Source organism: Giraffa tippelskirchi, chromosome 8, assembly GCF_054371585.1.
Source record: "Giraffa tippelskirchi isolate mGirTip1 chromosome 8, T2T-mGirTip1v1.2.pri, whole genome shotgun sequence".
Taxonomy (NCBI): Eukaryota; Metazoa; Chordata; class Mammalia; order Artiodactyla; family Giraffidae; genus Giraffa; species Giraffa tippelskirchi.
The window spans coordinates 115,023,772-115,048,469 of record NC_137282.1 but is presented as its reverse complement, the minus strand read 5'-3'; the positions used below and the strand labels follow the sequence as shown (position 1 = coordinate 115,048,469).

The window sequence follows — 24,698 nt, the reverse complement described above, 5'->3', positions numbered from 1 at the left end:
GAGCAAGCTCCGGGAGTTGGTGATGGACAGGGAAGCCTGGAATGCTGCAGTCCATGGGGTCGCGAAGAGTCGGAACGACTGAGCTACTGAACCGAACTGAAAGTTACCTGCATTACCCATCAGGCACACAAACAGATACTTTTGCTTAATTCATAAGGAGAATAAATTCAGGTATTGTCAATGCTTTGTTTTCTTCTCTTAGATATTTACTGAGACTCTGGCTAAGATCTTATATGACGGAACATGGAAATAAAAAACCTGAAAGACTGGCTTCATGGGTACTTATCATGTAACAGACATGACACTGAGTTGCTAATATCTTCTAGACAGTCCAGTTCTGCAAAGAAAATGAGTACTTTTGTATGTGAGTTAGACAGAAAACTAAGTACTTTACTTTTGTATTGTCGACTGAAAAAATGATGTAAAACTTGAGAGTTGCAAGTTAAGTTTTTTTGGGGCAGAATGAGGACTGTAGCCCAGGAGGCAGCGTCTCAGAGAGCTGTGAGAGACTGCTGCCAAGTGGCAGTGGGGGAAGGCCAAAATACAAAGTTTCGGTGAAGGGGGAGTTCAGTACCATGAAGCACTCATTTTACAAAAGGCTTTTTGTTAGTCTCGAGGATCTGATAACACCATGAAGGGATTTCCTGCTTCTCTAGGTATGAGGAGATGCAAGGATTGAGATCATAAAATCTGTTCCTAAAAAAATCCAACTATCTAAAGACCTGTCCTATCAGATTTCCTGGAGCACAGAGTGCCTCACTCCACCCCGAACTCCCTCAGGGTTTGTTGAAGGTCAACAGCTATAGCAGCTTGGGGTTCAATCTCCATGGAGGCAGATGGCAAATGCTTTTGTTGTTTGGTCTTTGACAGTGCTCTTCAGTTAAATTCAGTTCAGTTGCTCAGTCGTGTCCGACTCTTCCCAACCCCATGGACTGCAGCACACCAGGCTTCCCTGTCCATCACCAACTCCCGGAGCTTACTCAACCTCATGTCCATCGAGTTGGTGATGCCATCCAGCCATCTCATCCTCTGTCATCCCTTTCTCTTCCTGCCTTCAATCTTTCCCAGCATCAGGGTCTTTTCCAGTGAGTCAGCTCTTCACATCAGGTGGCCAAAGTATTGGAGTTTCAGCTTCAACATCAGTCCTTCCAATGAACACCAGGACTGATCTTCTTTAGGATGGACTGGTTGGATCTCCTTGCAGTCCAAGGGACTCTCAAGAGTCTTCTCCAACACCACAGTTCAAAAGCATCAATTCTTCTGTGCTCAGCTTTCTTTATAGTCCAACTCTCACATCCATACATGACCACTGGAAAAACCATAGCTTTGACTAGACGGACCTTTGTTGGCAAAGTAATGTCTCTGGTTTTTAATATGCTGTCTAGATTGGTCATAACTTGTCTTCCAAGGAGCAAGTGTCTTTTAATTTCATGGCTGTAGTCACCATCTGCAGTGATTTTGGAGCCCCCAAAAGTAAAGTCTGTCATTGTTTCCACTGTTTCCCCATCTATTTGCCATGAAATGATGGGACCGGATGCCAGATCTTAGTGTTCTGAATGTTGAGCTTTAAGCCAGTTGTTTCACTCTCCTCTTTCACTTTCATTAAGAGTCTCTTTAGTTCTTCTTTGTTTTCTGCCATAAGGGTGGTGTCATCTGCATATCTGAGGTTATTGGTATTTCTCCCGGCTTTCTTGATTCCAGCTTGTGCTTCCTCCAGCCCAGCATTTCTCATGATGTACTCTGCATATAAGTTAAATAAGCAGGGTGACAATATACAGCCTTGACATACTCCACTTGGTAAGTGCCAATTTGTAGTTGACAGTATTTAAATCTCTGAAAGTAGATCCTGTCATCCCTACTTTAAAATTGAAGAATCTTGAGGTTCCAAGATGTAAAATATCTTGCCAAAGTACCTGCTGCATGATAACTAAAGCCTCCTGTTGCTCCCATCAGAAACCTTAGGGTTATACACTGGCTTCTTTTATCAAGTAAATTCCATGCTGTCTCTGCTACTCTTAGTCCATGGGGAACTGATCTGATTTCCTGGCCTCAGGAATGCAGACTTGACATAGTCCTGGCCAGTCAGATCACCCTGTTCCCCTGGCCACGTTATTGGTTTAATATGAGCATACTGAATCAAGCCCCATCCAAAATCAATGCGGTTTAATTTCTGAGCACTTTTGAAACTATTTGGAAAGAGAAATTCACTTTCCACTGAATTTATAGCTAGGAAAATGTAAGTCTTAAGCTGTTAAGAGCTGCTGTGTTCAAAAAACCAGTTTGAGAGTGAATGAGAGGAGTGAAAAGAAACACTGAGAGATGGAGAGAGACCAGATTCTGACACCATCTCTTTTAACTCCTGAATCCGAGAATCCAACTGTGCTGAAATTGTAGAACCAATTAGTTCCTAATGATTTGAAGTGATCTGATATTGATAGTATTCTTTCTCTGTCTCTCTTTCCCTCTCTCCCTCCCCTTTTCTCTCTCTCACACTCTTCACCTCTCTTCTTCTCCCATCTCTCTTCTGGTCTCTTCATTCTCCCTCCTTTCCCCCTCCTCTTTCCTGTCCCTTTCTCCCTCCCTCCCACCTTCTCTGTCTCTGTGTGTGTGAGTGTGTGTGTGTGTCTCTCTCTCCTTCTGTCACACACACACGCACGCACACAGAGCTATGTCCAGCTTGCCCACTAATTCTCAAATAGGAAATGACAATGAATATGCCACAAGGAAGGGCAAGTATTCTGACCTGTTGCCAGATCTTTTTTTCTCATGTCTACGTTGCACCTATATTCTGTAATGGTCACTGCAACCCCTTTTTTAAACTGTTTACATGTCTGACTTCTTGTTTGGATTTTACTTGGTGATTTGTTATGAATTTTTAATGTAAAAGCACTTAGCATTAGGAGTTTGACATTTTGTCTGACCTTAATCACCAGGAGGATCATGAGAGGTTTATTCAGTGGGAAGAGAACTGTTAGAGCTCTGACAGAAATGATGGGAAATAAGTAAACAGCCTTTTAAATCTTCACCAGAAATCAATAGGGTTTAAAGATGATAGACGTTGGTGTTTTTTGCTGCTTAAGGACTTCAACCTTTTACGGGAAAATATCTTCTCAACATGTCAGCAATTTTTTCCATGTACACAATGAATCACTGCTACAAATAGAACATTCTGCGTAACATACTCTTCATCATTATTATAAGGAAGAAATTGTGTATGACTGCCCATGGTAATATAGAGCCTTTGGGGGCATTTTTGTATGAAAAAAGAGGGCTATTTCTCACCATTTGGGTTTTTGTCTTATGTGTAATTTATACTGCAAACTTTTTCCTCAACACAATAATAGCAGTTTTTACTTATTGAGCACCTTCATTCTACTGGGCATTAACTGTGTGATGTATTAAGGTAGATGATATGATTCCATTTTATAGATGATGAAATTGAGGTCCAGAGGTTCTGCCTAAGGTCATCTAACTGGTGTTATAACTGGTATTGACAGTCCTGGCCCATAGTGTTTGAAGCTTATGCTTTTACCACTCTTTGAAGTGCATCTCTGAGGATGGACACTCAGTAGGTGTTCTCACCTTTGACTCTATTTCTTTAGCAGTGGTATCTCTTATTTCTTTCTTTCACCTTTTCCCTCAGTCAGTAAAACTGACATAGGTGACAGATCTCCATATCATTTAATAAGAGGATAAGAGCTACACCATGGTCATTGAATAAAGAGATATGGGTTGAGAACTGCTTCCCAATATACTCGGCAGATTTGTTTTTCATGAATGATTTATAAGATATTAGATTGATGTAGCATTTAGCAGTATATTCACAATAAACAGAATCCAATGCAAGTGTTCAAATATTAACCAAACGTGTTATGCAGTAGCCTTTGTTTCAAGGTATAGAATTATGAATTTCACTTTTTAAATATTTTTTTTTCTAAATACTTTAAAACATGGAAAACTTGCCATTATTGAACAGTTGACTTTCCAGGTATTCAAGAAAGTAAGATATTTATTTTATAATTTGAAAATACTCTTTCTAATGCAGACTAAGAATACCAACTCAGTTTTTTAATACTAAGTAATCATGAAATATATATCGGTAAATAAAAATTTTCGCATAAAATTCCCTGATCTGAATTTAGATTCAAAGACACTACTTTAGTTAACTGGAATTTTAAAAAGAAAAGATGAGATAGCTCCTTACCAGTTTATTGTAATATATGTGAGATATATTGAATGCAAACACTATCATATGAAGTGTGTATTCTCTACTCTTTCATTAGACATCCAAGCAGCAGTCTCTTAACTTTTAGAATCCTCCATTTCCTTATTTAGAAGCTGAAATGAACTAAAATTTTCAAGGATCCATCTAGCTCTAAAGTTCTATAACTCCTTAGGTTTAAATACAGATTTGAAGTCTTTTTTTTTATACCACATATTTTTAAGTAATCTATGATTTTAACAATCCTAAAAGTAATTTTTGCTGTAGCAGTTTAAAATGTTCCACCTCTCACCCCTTAGAAGCTGAGCTTTTTCTAATACCCAGTGATCTTCTCTGAATTGGTATACTGTGTTGCTCACCTGACTCGTTCTTACCTCAAGCCGAGTGACTTAAAACTTTTATTTCTCGTATGAAAAAAACATAAAATGTTGTTATTCCAAGCATTCTAAAGGTGCTAATCAAGAAATAACTGATCAACTATTTTCTTGTGTTCTCAAGGAGCCTAAAGTTTTCTGGTACATGGTGATTAATTCTGTGTTTAGTAGATCAATTTAATTGGGTAACTCACTGCTGAGCTTGTAGGAATTAGTGACGAAAGGATGATTTTCAGGCAATCTCAGTATTGAAAAGGCCGTATGAAACAAATACGTCTCAATCAAAGTTGTGGTCCTGTATCCCTTTGCTCAAGTTGACACTGACTTGGGGTCTCAAAAAAGATTGTTAATAGAAATCAGGAGCACTTCATTCTAGTCTGACTCTTATCCCCAACTTTTTGGTCACATAAATTCTTGAGTTCCCAGTTTTCTTCTCTGCAAAATGGGGACAACGGGACCTACTAAACAGGATTATTGTGGGAATTATTTGAATTAATATATATAGGAGCATTTAAACTCCTAATAGTTGCTGCTTTGTCGGACAGTCATTTATTTTAAGTGTCTTGCTAATACAAGTTCTTATTACCTGGGTTTGATATATAACTTCAAATTCTTATACTTCAATTTTTGGGGTATGACCAGATATAACTTCTAAAAAAAAATACTGCTGAGTTTATTTTTTCCTTTACTGTCTGACAGTTTTTATCCTTGCCCCTGTTATTAAGTAAACATGTCCATTTTTTAAAAGCCTAAAACTTCCTTAATATGATAAGGATTACAGAGTAAACAAATGAAGAGAGGGCTTTTCAGTATAGGGTGTTCTGTTTATCGAGTTCCTTTTCTTGTTTGTCTTTGAACTTTTAGTCGTCTCATTAAACTCATTTATTTTGCATTTACAGTTTGCGTTGGTTACTATAAGCTTTTATGTTTAAATATTTTATTTTGATGAGGTCATTTTTTTCTAACATTTGTTTTGGGGACCAGAAATTTTCCAAAGAAGAGAACATGCTTTAAATTTATTGAAGTCAGTGGGGAAGGTATAATTTGATACCTAAAAAAGTAAAGCAAAACCAGTTTTTTTGCTCCCAAGTCTTACTTAATAGGTCAACCATGATTACGTCTGTGTTGGTCCTACCTACATACATTTGTTCCTTTTAAAGAACATAAATGTTTCCTCTTTTCTAATATTTCAGTCTTAAGTTATGTAAAAATAGTTTTCATCCCTTATTAAATGACCTAATAACAGTCATAAATTTCTATCAAAACAAAAGTTATTATCCCCAGAATTAGTATCACTTCTTTTTCTCTTTTCATGATTCGTTGTACATTCTTTTATTGCAACAATTATATTACATATTTATATGTCTGACCTAACCACCATCAAGAGTTTCTTACCTTGTGAAATCTTATTTATATTTGATCTCTAGTCCTTAATCTGTGTGTTGGGCATTGAGTGAACTCCCAATAATATATTGAATGATACTTCAAATTTTGTTAAAGATACAAAAATGCTTATCCAGGTTGATCTCTGACTGCATAAACAAGTTATGTTACCATGATTCTTAAAAACGTTCCAAATTTGTGACTGATGGTCTGTAATGTCATAGTTGCTTCCAAAATAAATAGTCACCTTTCCTATTAGTGTCACCATAATAAAAATTAAAAAATTTCTCCCAACCATGAAAATAAACTATGTATAAGGTTCTACTTTTCTTAGCTATGTGACCTTCTCCTGTCAAGATGTATTTATAAAACAACAGCTTATACTGGTTTATTGCTAAAGTCTGGCTAGCTGAAGAAATTCTAAACCAGAAGAGCTTAACAGTATTAACAGTCACCTACATTTGTTTTTGCTAGGAGATTTTTTATGAAAATAGTGACATGATTATTCTGAAACTCATCCAGCTTCCGAAAAACACTAGGAAGCTAAGCTTGTTCTTATCCCCACAGTAGGAGTACTTGAGGAACCTGAACTGTGTACTACCAGATGCTTCTTATATCCTGAGAAAAACTATTATTCCCTTTTAATCTCAGTCCTTAAACTCAGTGAATGCCTACTAATGCTTAGTTTGGTTTGGATCCATGTAATGGAAAGTACTCATCTAAAAAGCAGAAACATTACTTTGCCGACAAAGGCCCATATAGTCAAAGCTAAAGTTTTTCCAGTAGTCCTGTATGGATATGAGAGTTGGACCAGAAAGAAGGCTGAGCATCGAAGAATTGATGCTTTTGAACTGTGGTGTTGGAGAAGACTCTTGAGAGTTGCTTGGACTGCAAGGAGATCCATCCAGTCAATCCTAAAGGAAATCAATCCTGAATAGTCATTGGAAGGACAATGATACTAAAGCTGAAGCTTCAATACTTTGGCCATCTGATGGGAAGAGCTGACTCCTTAGAAAAGACTGTGATGCTGGGAAAGATTGAAGGCAAGAGGAGAAGGGGACGACAAAGGATGAGATGGTTGGATGGTATCACCAACTCAATGGACATGAGTTTGAGCAAGCTCCAGATGATGGTGAAGGACAGAGGAGCCTGGTGTGCTGCAGTCCATGGGGTCGCAAAGAGTTGGACACAACTGAGCAACTGAACAACAGCAACTCATCTATATGTAATATCTGAGCTTCTGTCTTTGAGTTAGGGGGAAAACAAGTGTATTGTAATGTCAGCTTCCTGCCATCCCTAGTCACAACCACCATCTAAGTCCTTGCCACTGAGGTTTAGTCTCCAAAATTTCTTATAAATGATGTAAACACATTTTTAATAACATCATAAACAGTCAGTATGTGTTTATATACAGCCTTGTCCATGAAGGACTGTTAAGCTACTTGAGGTCAGAAGCTCTACTTTATTAATTTTTTTATCTCCTTCTAGAGTTTATTACTGTTTAGCACATACTGGTCAATTATGTTTACTAATTTGATGATTATACAGAATTGCAGAATGATACAGAATTTTCAGAATTATTACTGAAGAAAAAAATTCATGGCCTTTGTAATGACCCCTCTCAATAAAAAGGAACACCAAGAACTCAGTTTTGTGTGATAGCTTGTGTAAGAGAGGAACTTCTGGAAAAGCATCTGCTGATTGTCATTGTCTATTATGTTATTTCAGGGATAAAGGACAATTATAGTCAAAATTGCTGCTATACTTTTCATGAAGCCTAAACAGTTCTACATTTTTTAAATGACTATAGAAATTATTTTGTTATTTTCAGCTTAGTTTTTATCCAGTCTAGCAATGTAATAAGATTAAGTGTGTGTGTCATGCACTTTTTCACTTGTAGCAATAATCACCTATCTGCATCAGTCTAATTTAGTGCTTTGGGCAATGAAGTAATGCAGACTAAATCAAAGCTGGGCTTGAGCCAAGATGATTCCTGGTTTGCTTCCTGGTTTGAAATCATAGAGACCTGAATCTCCCCTAATTGAGGTATAACATGCATAAAACACTAAACGTGGTACTGGATCATAATAAGTTGCTCCATAAATGATAGCTAATGTTATTTTAGTTTAAAAAGTATGTTGTTAAAAATAGTCATTAGGTGTGAAAACTATTTTAAAGATGTAAAGTTCACTGCCTTCAAAGTACAGATTACTAGCATGTAATGTATCTTGGGGTCTTCCCTGGTATTTCTGCTGGTAAAGAATCTGCCTGCAAGGCAGAGGAAGCGGCTGCCGAGATTACTAGGAAGCTCGAGAAACAGGAGAAGAAACGCTTGAAGAAAGAAAAGAAAAGGCTGGCTGCACTTGCCTTGGCTTCTTCAGAAAATAGCAGTGCCCCGGAGGAGTGTGAGGAGACAAGTGAAAGACCCAAAAGGAAGAAAAAGCAAAAGCCCCAGGAGGCTCTTCAGGACAATGGAATGGAAGACCCATCTGTCTCTTTTTCCAAACCCAAGAAAAAGAAACCTTTTTCCAAGGAAGAGCTAGTTAGTAGTGATCTTGAAGAGACAGCTGGTACTGGAAGTCTTCCCAAGAGGAAGAAATCTTTTCCCAAAGAAGAACCAGTTGCTGACCCTGAAGAGTCAGAAAACAAGAGGGTCCCCAAGAAAAAGTGGAAATTGTCTTCCAAGGAGGAGCCACTCAGCAGTGGACCTGAACAGGCTGCTGCCAGCAAGAGCAGCGGCTCCAAGAAAAAGAAAAAGCTCCGAAAGCTATCCCAGGAAAGTTAGAATGGACATCTTCCTAGTGGGGCATAACTTACAGAGGTATTCCCCATCCCATCCCCTAGATTCAATAAAATAAAAACAAATTCGCCAGAAAAAAAAAAAAAGAATCTGCCTACAAGCAGGAGACCCTGGTTCGATTTCTGGGTCAGGAAGATCCCCTGGAGAAGGGATAGGCTACCCACTCCAGTATTCTTGGGCTTCCCTGGTGACTCAAACGGTAAAGAATCCACCTGCAATGCAGGAGGCCTGGGTTCAGTCCTTAGGTTGGCAGGATCCCCTGGCGGAGGTCATGGCAACCCACTCCAGTACTTGCCTAGAGAATCCCCATGGACAGAGGAGCCTGACAGCCTATAGTCCATGGGGTCACAAAGAGCAGACAAACTGAGCGAATAAGCACAGTATAGGACGCAATGTATCTTGACATATGTTTGTTCCATAGTAGGTTCTGAAAGAGACCAACTTTATTGCAAGGCCTTGTGCTTTTTTGTTAAGTGGGAGGTGATAATCAACAGGTGCCAATCTAGATGGTGGCAACCAGTATTATATGTGGTTTTTAATTGTGTGTGTTAGGTGATGAGAGATTCTGCCTTAGGTGAGTCACTGAGTACTAGATGAATTCAGTTCAGTTCAGTCGCTTAGTTGTGTCCGACTCTTTCCAACCCCATGGACTACAGCATGCCAGGCCTCCCTGTCCATCATCAACTCCTGGAGTTTACTCAATCAAACTCCTGTCTATTGAGTCAGTGATACCATCTGACCATCTCTTCCTCTGTCATCCTCTTCTCCTTCCGCCTTGAATATTTCCCAACATCAGGGTCTTTTCCAGTGAGTCAGTTTTTTGCATCAAGTGGCCAAAGTATTGGAGTTTCAGCTTCAGCATGAGTCCTTCCAGTGAATATTCAGGACTGATTTCCTTTAGGATTGACTGGTTGGATCTCCTTGCAGTCCAAGGGACTCTCAAGAGTCTTCTCCAACACCACAGTTCAAAAGCATCAATTCTTCGGTGCTCAGCTTTATTTATAGTCCAACTCTCACACTGATACATGACCACTAGAAAAAAACATAGCTTTGACTAGGTGGACCTTTGTTGGCAAAGTAATGTCTCTGGTTTTTAATATGCTATCTAGGTTGGTCATAACTTGTCCTCCAAGGAGCAAGCGTCTTTTAATTTCATGGCTGCAATCACCATCTGCAGTGATTTTGAAGCCCAAAAGTATAAAGTCTGTCACTGTTTTCACTGTTTCCCCATCTATTTGGCATGAAGTGATAGGACCAGATGTCATGATCTTAGTTTTCTGAATGTTGAGCTTTAAGTCAACTTTTTCACTCTCCTCTTTCACTTTCATCAAGAGGCTGTTTAGTTCTTCTTTGCTTTCTGCCATAAGGGTGGTATCATCTGCATATCTGAAGTTATTGATATTTCTCCCGGCAACCTTGATTCCAGCTTGTGCTTTATCCAGCCCAGCATTTCTCATGATGTACTCTGCATGTAGGTTAAATAAGCAGGGTGACAATATGCAGCCTTGACATACCCCTTTCCGAATTTGTAGCCAGTCTGTTGTTCCATGTCTGGTTCTAACTGTTGCTTCTTGACCTGCATACAGATTTCTCAGGAGGCAAGTCAGGTGGTCATCTCTTTAAGAATTCTCATCTCTTGAAGAATTTTCCAGTTTGTTGTGATCCCCACAGTCAAAGCCTTTGGCATAGTCAGTAAAGGATAAGTAGGTGTTTTTCTGGAATGCTCTTGCTTTTTCGATGATCCAACGGATGTTGGCAATTTGATCTCTGGTTCCTCGGCCTTTTCTAAGTCCAGCTTGAACATCTGGAAGTTCATGGTTCACATACTGTTGAGCCTGGCTTGGAGAATTTTGAGCATTACTTTGCTAGCGTGTGAGATGAGCGCAATTGTGTGGTAGTTTGAGCATTCTTTGGTATTGCCTTTCTTTGGGATTGGAATGAATACTGACCTTTTCCAGTCCTGTGGCCACTGCTGAGTTTTCCAGATTTGCTGGCATATTGAGTGCAGTGCTTTCACAGCACCATCTTTTAGGATTTGAAATAGCTCAACTGGAATTCCATCACCTCCACTAGCTTTGTTCGTAGTGATGCTTCCTAAGGCCCACTCGACTTCTCATCCCTGGATGTCTGGCTCTAGGTGAGTGATCACACCTTTGTGATTATCTGGGTCGTGAGGATCTTTTTTGTATAGTTCTTCTGTGTATTCTTGCCACCTCTTCTTAATATCTTCTGCTTCTGTTAGGTCTATACCATTTCTGTCCTTCATTGTGCCCATCTTTGCATGAAATGTTCCCTTGGTATCTCTAATTTTCTTGAAGTGATCTCTAGTCTTTCCTATTCTGTTGTTTTCCTCTATTTCTTTGCATCAGTTACTTAGGAAGGCTTTCTTATCTCTCCTTGCTATTCTTTGTAACTGCATTTACATGGGTATATCTTTCCTTTTCTCCTTTGCCTTTAGCTTCTCTTCTTTTCACAGCTATTTTTAAGGCCTCCTCAGACAACCATTTTGCCTTTTTGCATTTCTTTTTTCAGAATGGTCTAGATTCCTGTCTCCTGTACAATGTCATGAACCGTCCATAGTTCTTCAGGCACTCTGTCTATCAGATGTAATCCCTTGAATCTATTTGTCACTTCCACGGTATAATCGTAAGGGATTTGTTTTAGGTCATACCTGAATGATCTAGTGGTTTTCCCTACTTTCTTCAATTTAAGTCTGAATTTGGCAATAAGGAGTTCATGATCTGAGCCACAGTCAGCTCCCAATTGTGTTTTTGAATTCAGCTTTTGTTAGATTTTCTCTAGTGGAAATAAGGCCAATAATGACTATGTTGTGAAGTTATGATGAGGATTAGTGTCTATATCTAAACAATAACTAGTCCAAGTGTCTGGCACTTTGTGAATTTTTCTATAAATTGACCACTTTTTTCTCATTATCATGGACATCGCTGTTGACATCATCATCATCTTTATGTAATGATCTATATGTTTAAAGTGGGTTGTACCTTTGTGGATCCTCCCAATTGTTCTCTTTCTTAGAAACTAATCCTTTATTTAATGAGTCTAGGTATCTGAGAGCAAGAATACTTTAGATTTTGTAGGCTCTTAACTTCATACCATTCTGCCCAACCCTTATTCCAACAGTGATTCTTCTGATCTTTCAGAACTATGCTCTCTTGATTGTAGAGGAATTATGCAAGTTTATTATCTGGCCGATCTTGGTATATAGTACTATCTTGGATTTACCAAAGAGAAATACATTCAGTTTGTGCAATCTTTATCTGATTATCAATTCTATTTTACTCATATTACTGATTTTTTTTTGTATTCTGCCTCTACTTTCCTCATAATAATTTCATTTAATTTCACATTCCTTTATTATTTTTTCAAAATTCATTAACACTTATTAAGATCAGTTGTGTGAATTCCCAGTCTCACTAAGTTTATAATGCTGTGGAGGTTTGTTATTTACTCCATCTTGTGTTCTTTATATCCTCTTGATGTACTTGTTGTGATGACCTTACTCATGGTTAGAATGGTTCATGGAAAAGAGAGGATTGTGAGTGGAACTGGCCATAGACCTTATTTATATGCTTGTGTGAGCCTTTTCTATTTTATCATCTTGGAGCTGGATTTACTTAAGACATTGCTAGCTATAAATAAAATGTACAGTCCTTTTCATCTAGTAGGTTTATAGTCCATCAAAGGAAATCCATTGTTGATGCTGATAAAGAAATACATAGAAATTGAGAAGGGTTTTGGTAGTCCAGTTATAAAGAAATACATAGAAATATAGAAGGGTTTTGGTAGTCCAGTTACTTTTGACTAGTCACAAGCTTTCTAAGCCTTAGTTTTCTCCAGTCCAAGATGGACATGTTAACTGCCCTTTCTGTTTCAGCAGATTGTGTAAAGATCAAATGAAATAATGTGAAATGCATGTGAAAGGATTTGGTCATCCATGAAAAGTGTTAAACTCTATATGACTATACAGTGTTTGTGCCTTTAATACTTTGAGGAAATAGACTAAGTTTTGATATATTTATTAGCCTGTTTTTGTCTATCTTCTTCCAAAAAGGATTTGAAACAGAGGTCACTAAAGACGTCATTGAATTGAAGATACTACTATTGGCATGAGGAATGAAGTGAAGGGAAATCTGAGGAGGAAAATGTTTTATAAATTTGTTGACTTAGTTTGCTGCATAGGCAATAAATGTTTAGGAAGCACATCCTCAGAGATAGAATAAAATATACAAATTGGATTGTTATTGTTGGCAGGTAGGAGTGATTTTTAAAAGAGAAGTAATATGCTGTAGATCTGGAGAGATATTTTCTGTAAAATGGTAAGATCTTAAAAAGAAGAGGTAAAGATTAGATGAGAAATTATAAATTAATTTCACTTTGAGTACTTCGAGAAAATGTTTTGACTTACAGGGAAAGAGTAATTTTAGGAACATAATAATGTAACCAGGATAGGACCTGGATCTGTAAAAAAGAGGCTAAGTTCTTAATAAATTTTTGAAGGCCAGTGTCTATCTTTAAAGGCTAGTTTACCAACAAAAGAAAGTTTCTGGTGGAGGAGAGAGAAGAGGAATATTTATGATTTCTGAGAGCTAGTAAAAATTCTAAATATATGGTCCGACTTTTTGAAGTTCATATCCTAGTACTGTACAAAGGGTATTATGATGGTTTTGGATAATGTTTTGAAACATTAATTGTGATTATGATTCTTGGCCTCATATCTCACTTTGTAAACTGATGTTTTATAAAAGAGTTTATTACTCTCTTCTTCAAGTTGCAACTGAATCATGTTAACTCCTTTTTAAGTTTCTAGTTCTTTCTTCTCAAACTTACCCAAGAAACTAAGTTCCTACAATACTATTTTGTAGCGCTTTTTTTTTAGGCAAGTTTCTGAGCTCTCTGAGCTTGAGTTTTGTCATAAAATGTGGATAATAATACCTACTTTATAAAGTTGATGCGAGGATTGAGATAATATTCTTAGCATGATAGCTGACACAGAAAGTATTTGTTAAGAATTAGATGTTTCTATTGTTGGTGTCATTATTGCTACAATTTTTACAACTGTTCTTATTTTCATTGTTGAATACAGTTATTTTTTACAGTCATTTTTAGTGGTCTACTAAGTCAAAGAAGATTTCTCTGGTGGCTCAGACGGTAAAACATCTGCCTACAATGTGGCAGACCTGGGTTCAATCCCTGGGTGGGGAAGATCTTCTGGAGAAGGAAATGGCAACCCACTCCAGTACGCTTGCCTGAAAAATCCCATGGGAGGAGCCTGGTAGGCTACTGTCCATGGGGTCGCAAAGAGTCGGACACAACTGAGCGACATCACTTCACTTCACTTCAAGTCAAAGAAAAATCATTGGGAAATAATCACAGGGGATATGTTTATATTAGTGGTGGCCATGTATTGTATTTCATAGGTTAGTAAGCCTTGCTGCTTAGCATGTTGTGAATATCTTTAAACTAGAACATTTAGAGAGGAAAGAATGATTTTCTTTGTTTGAAAACATCCCTCTGTGTTACATCTTAGAATGGCAAAAAACCTGTACGTACTTTTTAGAATCATTCTCTCTAAATGATAGCATGATTCAGAAACTAGGTTCTCTGCAGCAGGTCATTCTGAGGTTGGAGGTATTGTTGGAAAAATGTAATTAGGATTCATCACAAATTCTTATGTCTTCAGTATTTTGACTATTAAGTGGTCACTCTGCTTGTTTCCCTTTAGGCAGTCGGTTGAGGTGCATTAGTAGTTGGGTGAGCAAACTGTTGAGCATATCTGATTGGGCTCCTAGAGAAAGTTGACTGACCAGCTACTCAAGCATTCACATGTTGAATGCCTGCCGAGGACCAGATCTGTTAAGAAATCATCATAACCCTTAAGAATCTTATATTTAGTGATGAGGCTGGTAAGAAATGGTACGTGGAGATAAACCTGTGACTGAGGTAAAGACAGGGCTGGAGGGACACCTTCCTTGGGCTTGAGGAGGGCAGGACACGGGAGAGAGGAGCCGGACTCCATGATGTTATGTTTGGGCTTTGAGGCCAGATGGGGGGTGACTGGGTGAGGAGGTGCTGAGCAGCCAGAAGGGGGTAAATTTTCCATTTGGGGAACTATTAAATGGTGGAATAAAGATGAAAATATAGGGCATGAAGGGACAAATGAGGTTTTACTACTGTAGCCTTGGAGGGTTTGTTTTATGAAAGAACTAGTCAGTTCAAAGGAGGAAATGGTTAAAATGGTATTCACTAACTGTTGAGTTAGTCAGTTTCAGTAAAAAAAAATTCTTGAGCCTAATATAATCCATTTGGGCATGGATTTGTTTTTATTGTCACTCTTTTATATTATGGAAAGTATTTTCAGAATTTTCATGTGGTTCTCAATACTGGCTCTACAATATAATCACATGGGGGATTTTGTAGATTTGTTGTGGACTTCCCAGGTGGCGCTAATGTTAAAGAACCCACCTGCCAATGCAGGTGACGTAAGAGACAGACGTGGTTTGATCCCTGGGTCAGGAAGATCCCCTGGAGGAGGGCATGACAACTCACTCCAGTATTCTTGCCTGGAGAATGCCATGGACAGAGGATCCTGGTGGGCTACAGTCCCTGGGGTTGCAGAGTCAGACACGACAGAAGCAACCTAGCACGTATCACGTAGGTTTGTTGTAGAAGATTCCAACAGAAATTTTTAAATGTTGGGGGATGGGATTATACAAGACTAGCAAAGTATTGATAATCATTAAAGCTTGGTAGTGGGTACCTGGGGTTCATTAAAGTATTCATTATGTTGGTTTGAATATTTCCGTACTAAAAGGTTCTAAAAGTAAATTTAGAAGAAGCTTTTCTCACAACTACTACTAGAAAATACTCATGCCTGGGCCCCTCCCTAAATTAATTAAATAAGAATTAATTGGGATAGGACTAAGAGATCTTTTTTTTAATTGAAATATAGTTGATTTACAGTGTTGTGTTAGTTTCAGGTTTAGCAAAGTGCTTCAGTTATACATATATATGTATATATCTATGTTCTTTTTTTATTCTTTTCATTATACTTTTATTACAGAATATTGAATATAGTTCCATGTGCTATGCATTAAATCCTTTGTATTTATCTATTTTATATATAGTAGTGTATGTCTGTTAATCCCTTATTCCTAATTTATCCCTCTCTCTACCTTCCCCTTTGGTAAGCATAAGTTTGTTTTCTGTGTCTATGAGTCTGTTTCTGTTTTGTAAGTTCATTTGTACTGTTTCTTTTTAATTCCACTTTTAAGTGATATCATGTTTGCTTTCCTCTGTCTGACTTCCTTAATATGGTAAGTCTCTAAGTTCATCCCTGCTGCTGCAAATGCCATTCTTTTATTCTTTTGTTTTTTTAAGTTCAACATGATTCTAGTATATAGCTATGGTTGAAACACCTCTGCTTTATGAGATAAACTAAACAGGAATTATTGTTCTTATTTTACAGGAAGAGAAATAGAGACCCAGAAAAGCTAAATGTTTTGTTAAAAGGCCACATAGAAAAGAATACAACAACTGTATTGTCAGCCTTATATATTCTAGTGCTCATTTTATCATAGCCCTCTGCTTCTACATTACCCATCAAAGGAATAATTTCCTTGCTTAGTAGTTGTCATATGATCTGTTCAGAACCTACTTAGAGAAGATATCTTGGTCCCTAAACTCTGTTTTAGAACTAGAACTAGTTCTTCTCCTTTGGACTGGCAGTAAATATTGGATGCAAGCAATGAAGGTTGCTGAATTGGTTTTATTTGTGAGCAGGTGCTCATAATTCAGCCTGCCATTTTCTTTGCCTGCAAATACGAGGACAGTGTAAGTACCTCTTGGAAAGAAAAGATGCTGATATTTTTCTAATGCCCTATGTGCTGGGGCAGTAAATCTACATGCAAATTAAAGATTTGGGTGACAAATGATAACTCTCATCATCACTCTAATCTCTTCTTAACTTTCCTGGGTATTGTTAATTCATAACATAGTTTGAATTGACTTACCATTATTGATTTCTTTATTCATTAGAATGAAAAGAAAAATCTTGCCTTTGCAAGGGAAATATAGTTATCAGACACTTTCTTTCTCAGAGAATAAAAGGACCTGGCAGGATGGATATAAACTGTGAGAATGACAGCTAAATTGACATGAGGGTTAATGCTTGCTTGCAACATTGATGTTGGAGGTTCTAGTCACTTGTCAGTATGCTGCTATAATATATGCAGTACATCTTCATTAGGAAGATATATAGCGATCAGTTTCAGATTTCCAGATGAGCCTGTGGCCAGTCCATAATTAACCTTTTGAACCTGGAATTGTAACAGAATGTACTATTGGCTTAGGTTATCAATTATGGTCAGAGTCAATTGATACTTACTCAAAGAAGGCTTACTAGTGATGGATATTATAATCTACCAATTTTCCATTGTTAGACTAAAAAATAAAATTTACATGGCAAAGTATTCCATTTTTTTACTTTTTGGAGAGAGGAATTTTTATAAGCCAGATGCTGTGCCAAATAAGCAATTATATTAGTTAACAGTTTGGGTTTTCTTGGTTTTGATTTGTTTTTTGGTCTCAATTTTCAGTATTCTTTTCAGTTTCTTAAGTATAAGCTATGTAACTGCTTTTAAAATTACATGATATGTCAAATTGTAATAGAAAATACTCAGGTAGCATATCATCATACTTTAAACATAAGTTTAAAAGATTAAAATTTCAGGTACAATCATGTTAAGTATTTTGTGTCTTATACTTTTTCAATATTTCACTCAAATCAAATAAGTTTCACTAATTTTGGAAAAACTCAACAGAATATTTGTTAATCAAATTAAACTGAAAATAATATTCGCCAATCCAAATCAAGGAAACGTTACTATTTTAATGTTTTTCAAATTGTCTATTACAGATTAAAGATAACTGCTGATATTAAAAAGCTGTTTGCTTTTTAGCTATATTTCTGTTGATTATATGTTATCTTTTTTAAAATATTTTCTTTGCTTTATCTTTAAAATTTTTCATTTCTGTATTGATTTTTGGCTGTGCTGAGTCATTGTTGCTGTATGGATTTTTCTCTACTTGTGGAGAGCAGGTGCTGTTCTCTAGTTGCAGCGTGAGAACTTCTCATTGCAGTGGCTTCTCTTGTTGAGGAGCATGGGCTCTAGGGAATGCAGGCTTTGGTAGTCAACGGTTCCCTGGCTCTAGAGCACAGGCTTAATAGTAGTGGCACATGGACTCCGCTGCTCCACGGCATGTGCAGGCTTCCCGGATCAGGTGTCGACCCTGCCTCCTGCATAGGCAGTCAGACTCTTGATCACTGAGCTACCAGAGAATCGCTGTATGTTATCAGTATTGTATAATTTTTGAACAATTTTCTATTAAAGTTACATGATGTTAATTTGTTTGAGATGTTGTTTCTGTAAAAAAGTTTGAGAACTATTATCCTACACTGTTATCCCCATTTTTCAGGATCTTCTTTTTAGTGTATATTTTGAGTCTTTTAAGTTGATCTTCCAATTTCAGAGACTCCTACAATTCTGGTCAAGAATAATGATTTCTTGAATAGAATTTGTATCCTACTGTTGTGTGAAATTGTATGAATCTTAATTGTGTTGGACTCATTCATGGGGCTTTCAGACCTTCTGTATCCTTCTACTTTTCTGTCTACTCATGCTATCAATTTTTGAGAGTTTGAAATTACAACTCCAACTAAAAATCTTAATTTACCTACTTAAAAATTGTAATATATAGTAGAACTGTATGTAACTTTGTTATGTATTTTCCAAGTCTCCTGTAAATGTGTTATCATACTTCCATAATTTAAAATTTTTTTTAAATATTTATTTAAAAGAATAGGGACTTCTCTGGTAGCTTAGTGGTAAAGAATCTGCCTGCCAATGCAGTGTACATGGGTTCGATCCCTGATCCAGGAAGATCTCCCATGCCATGGAGCAACTGAGCCCACATGCCCCAGCTGTTGAGCTTGTGTCCTAGAGCCCGGAGCCACAGCTGTTGAGCCCACACATCCCGGTGCCCACGCTCCACAACCAGAGGAGCCCTCACACCGAAAGCAGAAGGTAGCCTCCACTCTCGACAACTAGAGAAAAGTCCACACAGCAACAGAGACCCAGCACATCCAAAAATTAAAGAATGAAAGAAATTTTGTAAAAGAATAATACTTTCTTGTAAGTTGTCAAAATTGCTAGCAGTAATATTTATTTGACCTTTTGTTATTCTTTAACCCTGTTTGCCTTCTCAAACAGCTTACAGAACAAAATAACATGATATCATGATTCTGATATATTTGAATCAGATTTACAGAGTTAACTTTTATGAAATACATAGAATAATTACATTAAATAATTAGATTGTGTTTTAATTTTAACCATTTCATTTTAATATATGACTGATATTGCAGCTAATATGTCACCACCTCCAGAAGGTTATCCAACCACAAAAGGCAAATATCCTTCTTTTTTATCTTATATAATGAAATTGCTGAATGTTTTAATTTAAAAGTTTATTTTTATATTTTTAATTTTTATTGGAATATAGTTGCTTTACAGTGTTGTGTTAATTTCTTCTGTACAACAAAGTGAATCAGTTATACATATACATATTTCCTCTCTCTTCTAGATTTCCTTCCCATTCAGGTTACACCAGACCACTGAGTAGAGTTGCTTGTGCTATACACTAGGTTCTCATTAGTTATCTATCTTATACATTGTTGTTGTTCAGTCGCCAAGTCGTGTCTAACTCTTTGTGTCCCCATGAACTGAAGCATGCCAGGCCTCCCTGTCCCTCACCATCTCCCAGAGTTTGCCCACGTTCATATCCATTGAATTGGTGGTGCTGTCCAACCGTCTCATCCTCTGTTATCCTCTTTTCCTTCTGTATTCAATCTTTCCCAGCATCAGGGCCTTTTCCAATGAGTCAGCTCTTTGAATCAGGTGACCAAAGTATTAGAGCTTCAGCTTCAGCATCAGTGCTTCCAATGAGTATTCAGGATGGATTTCCTTTAAGATTGACTGGTTTGATCTCCTTACTGCCCAACAGACTCTCAAGAGTATATACATACATATACGTATATATATATATATATATACACACATCAGTCAGTTCAGTTGCTCAGTCGTGTCCAACTCTTTGCGACCCCATGGACTGCAGCACGCCAGGCTTCCCTGTCCATCACCAACTCACAAAGCTTGCTCAAACTCATGTCCATTGCTTCAGTGATGCCATTCAAACATCTCATCCTCTGTCGACCCCTTCTCCTCCCGCCTTCAATCTTTCCCAGCGTCAGGGTTTTTTCCAGTGAGTCAGTTCTTCGCACTAGATGGGCAAAGTATTGGAGTTTCAGCTTCAACATTAGTCCTTCCAATGAATATTCAGGACTGATTGCCTTTAGGATTAACAGGTTGAATCTCCTTGCAGCCCAAGGGACTCTCAAGAGTCTTCTCCAACGCCACACTTCAAAAGCATCAGTTCTTCGGCACTCAGCTTTCTTTATAGTCGAACTCTCACATCCATGCATGATCACTGGAAAAACCATAGCTTTGACTAGACGGACCTTTGTTGGCAAAGTAATGTCTCTGCTTTTTAATATGTTGTCTAGGTTGGTGATAACTTGTCTTCCAAGGACCAAGCGTCTTTTAATTTCGTGGCTGCAGTCACCATCTGCATGATTTTGGAGCCCAAAAATATAAAGTCTGTCACTGTTTCCACTGTTTCCCCATCTATTTGGCATGAAGTGGTGGGACCAGATGCCATGATTTTAGTTTTCTGAGTGTTGAGTTTTAAGCCACTCTTCACTCTTCTCTTTCACTTTCATCAAGAGTCTCTTTAGTTCTTTGCTTTCTGCCATAAGGGTGGTGTCGGTTATTGATATTTCTCCCGGCAACCTTGATTCCAGCTTGTGCTTCATCCAGCTCAGCATTTCTCATGATGTACTCTGCACATAAGTTAAATAAACAGGGTGACAATTTACACCCTTGATGTACTGCTATACTACTATTTATATATACACATAGTAGTGTATATCTATATATATATGTATGTATGTGTCAATCCCAGTTCATCCTACCCCCTCTTCCCTCCTTGGTATCTATAGTTTGTTCTCTATATCTTTGTCTCTGTTTCTGCTTTGCAAATATGTTCATCTGTACCATTTTTCTAGATTCCACATGTAAGCCATATTATGAAAAATTTGTTTTTCTTTTTCTGACTTACTTGACTCTGTATGACAGTCTCTAGGTCCATCCACATCTCTACAAATGGCACTATTTCATTCCTCTTTATGACTGAGTAATATTCTATTGTACATATGTAGCATATCTTCTTTATCCATTCCTCTGTTGATCAACACTTAAATTGCTTCCATGTCCTGGCTGTTGTTTACAGTGGTGAATATGGGATACATGTGTCCTTTTCATTTATGGTTTTTCGGGATGTGTGCCCAGTAGTGGGATTGCTGGGTCATATGGTAATTTTATTCTTAGTGTTTTAAGGATTCTCCATGGTGTTCTTCATAGTGGCTGTATCAATTTACATTCCCACCAAGAGTGTAGGAGAGATCCCTTTTGTCTACATCCTCTCCAGCATTTTTATTGCTTGTAGATTTTCTGATGATGGCCATTCTGGTCAGTGTGAGGTGATAATTCATTTTAGTTTTGATTTGCATTTCTCTAATAATTAGTGATGTTGAGCATCTTTTCATGAGTTTGTTGGGCATGTGTATGTTCTTTGGGCAAATGTCTGTTTAGAGCTTTCGCCCATTTTTCACTGTGTTGTTTGCTTTTAAATGTTGAGCTGCATGAGCTGTTTATGTATTTTGGAGATCAATCCCTTGTCAACTTCATTTGCAAGTATTTTCTCCATACTAAGGGTTGTCAATTTGTTTATGGTTTCCTTTGCTGTACAAAAACTTTTTAAGTTTAATCAGGTACCATTTGTTTGTTTTTATTTTCATTACTCTAGGAGGTAAAAAAAGATCTTATTGCAATTTATGTCAGAGAGTGTTCTGCCTATGTTTTCCTCTAAAGAGTTTTATTGTATCTGGCCTTACATTTAGGTCTTTAATCCATTTTGAGTTTATTTGTTTATGTTGTTAGGAAGTGTCCTAATTTCATTCTTCTACAAGTAGCTGTCCAGTTTTCTCAGTCTTTATTGGAAAGACTGTCTTTTCTCCATTGTATATTCTTGCCTCCTTTGTCATAGATTAGGTTACCATATGAGTGTGTTTATCTCTGGGCTTTCTCTCCTATTCTGTTGATCTATATTTACGTTTTTGTGCCAGTACCATACTGTCTTGATTCCTGTAGCTTTGTAGTATAGCCTGAAGCCAGGGAACCTGATTCCTCTAGCTCCATTTTTCTTTCTCCAGATTGCTTTGGCTATTCAGGGTCTTCTGTGTTTCCATACAAACTAAAAGTTTTTCTTGTAATTCTGTGAAAAATGCATTGGTAATTTGATAGGGATTGCATTGAATCTGTAGATTGCTTTAGGTAGTATAGTAATTTTCACAATATTGATTCTTCCAGTCCAAGAACTTGATATGTATCTCCATCTATTTGTATTGCCATTGATTTCTTTCATCAGTATCCTATAGTTTTTTGAGTCCAGATCTTTTGCCTCTTTAAGTAGGTTTATTCCTAGGTACTTTATTTTTTTGTTGCACTGGTAAGTGGGATGGTTTCCTTAATTTCTTTTTCTGCTCTCCTGTTGTTAGTGTATAGGAATGCAAGAGATTTATGTGCATTAATTTTTTTTTCCCTGTGCATTAATTTTGTATCTTGCAACTTTACCAGATTCACTGATGAGCACCAATAGTTTTCTGGTGACCTCTTTCAGTTTTTTTATATCATGGCATCTGCAAGCAGTGACAATTTTACTTTTCCAATTTGTATTCTTCTTATTTCTTTCTCTTCTATGATTGCCATGGCTAGGACTTCCAAAACTATGTTGAATAATAGTGACAAAAGAGGACATTCTTTTCTTGTTCCTGATCGTAGGGGAAATGTTTCGGTTCTTCACCACTGAGAATGATGTTTGCTGTGGGTTTGTCATAGATGATCTTTATTAAGTTGAGGTAGGTTCGTTCCTTCTAGGCCTACTTTCTGTAAAGTTTTTTTCATAAGTAAGTGTTTAATTTTGTCAGAAACTTTTTCTGCATCTATTTAGATGGTCATATGGTTTTTATTCTTTAGTTTGTTAGTATGGTGTATCACATTGATTGATTTGCGTGCATTGAAAAATCTTTGCATTCCTGGGGTAAATCCTGCTTAATCATGATGTATGATTCTTTTGATGTATTGTTGGATTCTATTTTCTATTATTTTGTTGAGAATTTTTGCTTCTATCAGCTTGTAATTTTCTTTTTTTATGACATCTTTGCCTGGTTTTGGTATCAAGGTGGTGGTGGCCTTGCAGAATAGCTTAGGTGTTTTCCTCTCTGCAGTTTTTTGGAAGAGTTTGAGAAGGGTAGATGTTAGCTCTTCTCTAAATGCTTCATACGGAGAAGGAAATGGCAACCCACTCCAGTCCTCTTGCCTGGAAACTCCCATGAACAGAGGAGCCTGGTAGGCTGCAGTCCATGGGATCGCTAAGGGTCGGACATGACTGAGTGACTTCACTTTCACTTTTCACTTTCATGCATTGGAGAAGGAAATGGCAACCCACTCCAGTATTCTTGCCTGGAGAATCCCAGGGACAGGGGAGCATGGTGGGCTGCCGTCTATGGGGTCGCACAGAGTCAGACACGACTGAAGCGACTTAGCAGCAGCAGCAGCAGCAAATGCTTCATAAAATTTGTCCTTGAAGCAATTTGGTCTTGGACTTTTGTTTTCTGGAAGATTTTTAATCACAGTTTCAATTTCATGACTTGTGATTGGTTTGTTCATATTTTCTATTTCAACCTGGTTCAGTCTTGAAAGGCTGTACCTTTCTAAGAATTTGTCAGTTTCTTCCAGGTTGTCCATTTTATTGGCATACTGTTGGCTTGTAGTAGTCTCTTATGATCCTTTTTTATTTCTGTGGTGTCAGTTGTAACTTCTTTTTCATTTCTAATTTTATTAATGAGTCCTCTCCCTTTTTTTGTTTATGAGTCTGGGTAAAAGTTTATCAATTTTGTTTATCTTCTCAAAGAATCAGGGTTTAATTTCATTGATCTTTTTTATTGTTTTCTTTGTTTCTATTCATTAATTTCTGCTCTTATGATTTTTATGACTTCTTTTTTCTACTAACTTGGGCTTTTGTTTATTCTTTCTCTGGTTGCTGTAGGTCTAAAGTTAGATTTGGGATTATTTTGGGGATTTTATTTAGGATTTTTCTTGTTTCATGAGGTAAGATGGTATTGCTATATATTTCCTTCTTAGAAATGTTTTTGCTGCATCCCATAAGTTTGGTTCACCATGTTTTCATTGCCATTCGTTTCTAGGTATCTTTGATTTCCTCTTTGATTTTTTCAGTGATCCGTTGGTTATTTAGTAGCATGTTGTTTAGCCTCCATGTGTTTGTGTTTTTTACAGTTTTTCCTGGTAATTGATTTCAAATCTCATAGCGTTGTGAAAGAAAAGATGCTTGATATGATTTCAGTTTTCTTAACTTTACTAAGGCTTGATTTGTGACCCGGAATGTGATCTATACTAGAGACTATTGTGTGTAAACTTGAGAAGAAAATGTATTCTGCTGCTTTCAGGGGGAATGTCCTATAAATATCAGTTAAGATATCTGTCTGGTCTGATGTTTCATTTAAAGCTTGTATTTCCTTATTATTTTCTGTCTTGATAATCTAGCTATTGGAATAAGTAGGGTGTTAAATCCCCCACTATTACTGTGTTACTTTTTATTTTCCCTTTTATGGCTGTTAGCATTTGCCTTGTGTATTGAGGTACTC

At 37.3% G+C, this 24,698-nt stretch overlaps 1 protein-coding gene and 1 pseudogene across 18 annotated transcripts in view; both read left to right on the top strand.

Moving 5' to 3' along the window:
* The window catches only part of RANBP17 (RAN binding protein 17), a 355,438-nt gene that overhangs the window by 167,215 nt on the left and 163,525 nt on the right, over positions 1-24,698 (top strand). The window lies entirely within an intron of this gene.
* Positions 3,111-8,865, top strand: LOC145517694 (nucleolar protein 56 pseudogene; annotated as a pseudogene). Its single transcript, XR_014062268.1, has one exon. The product of XR_014062268.1 is annotated as a nucleolar protein 56 pseudogene (transcript).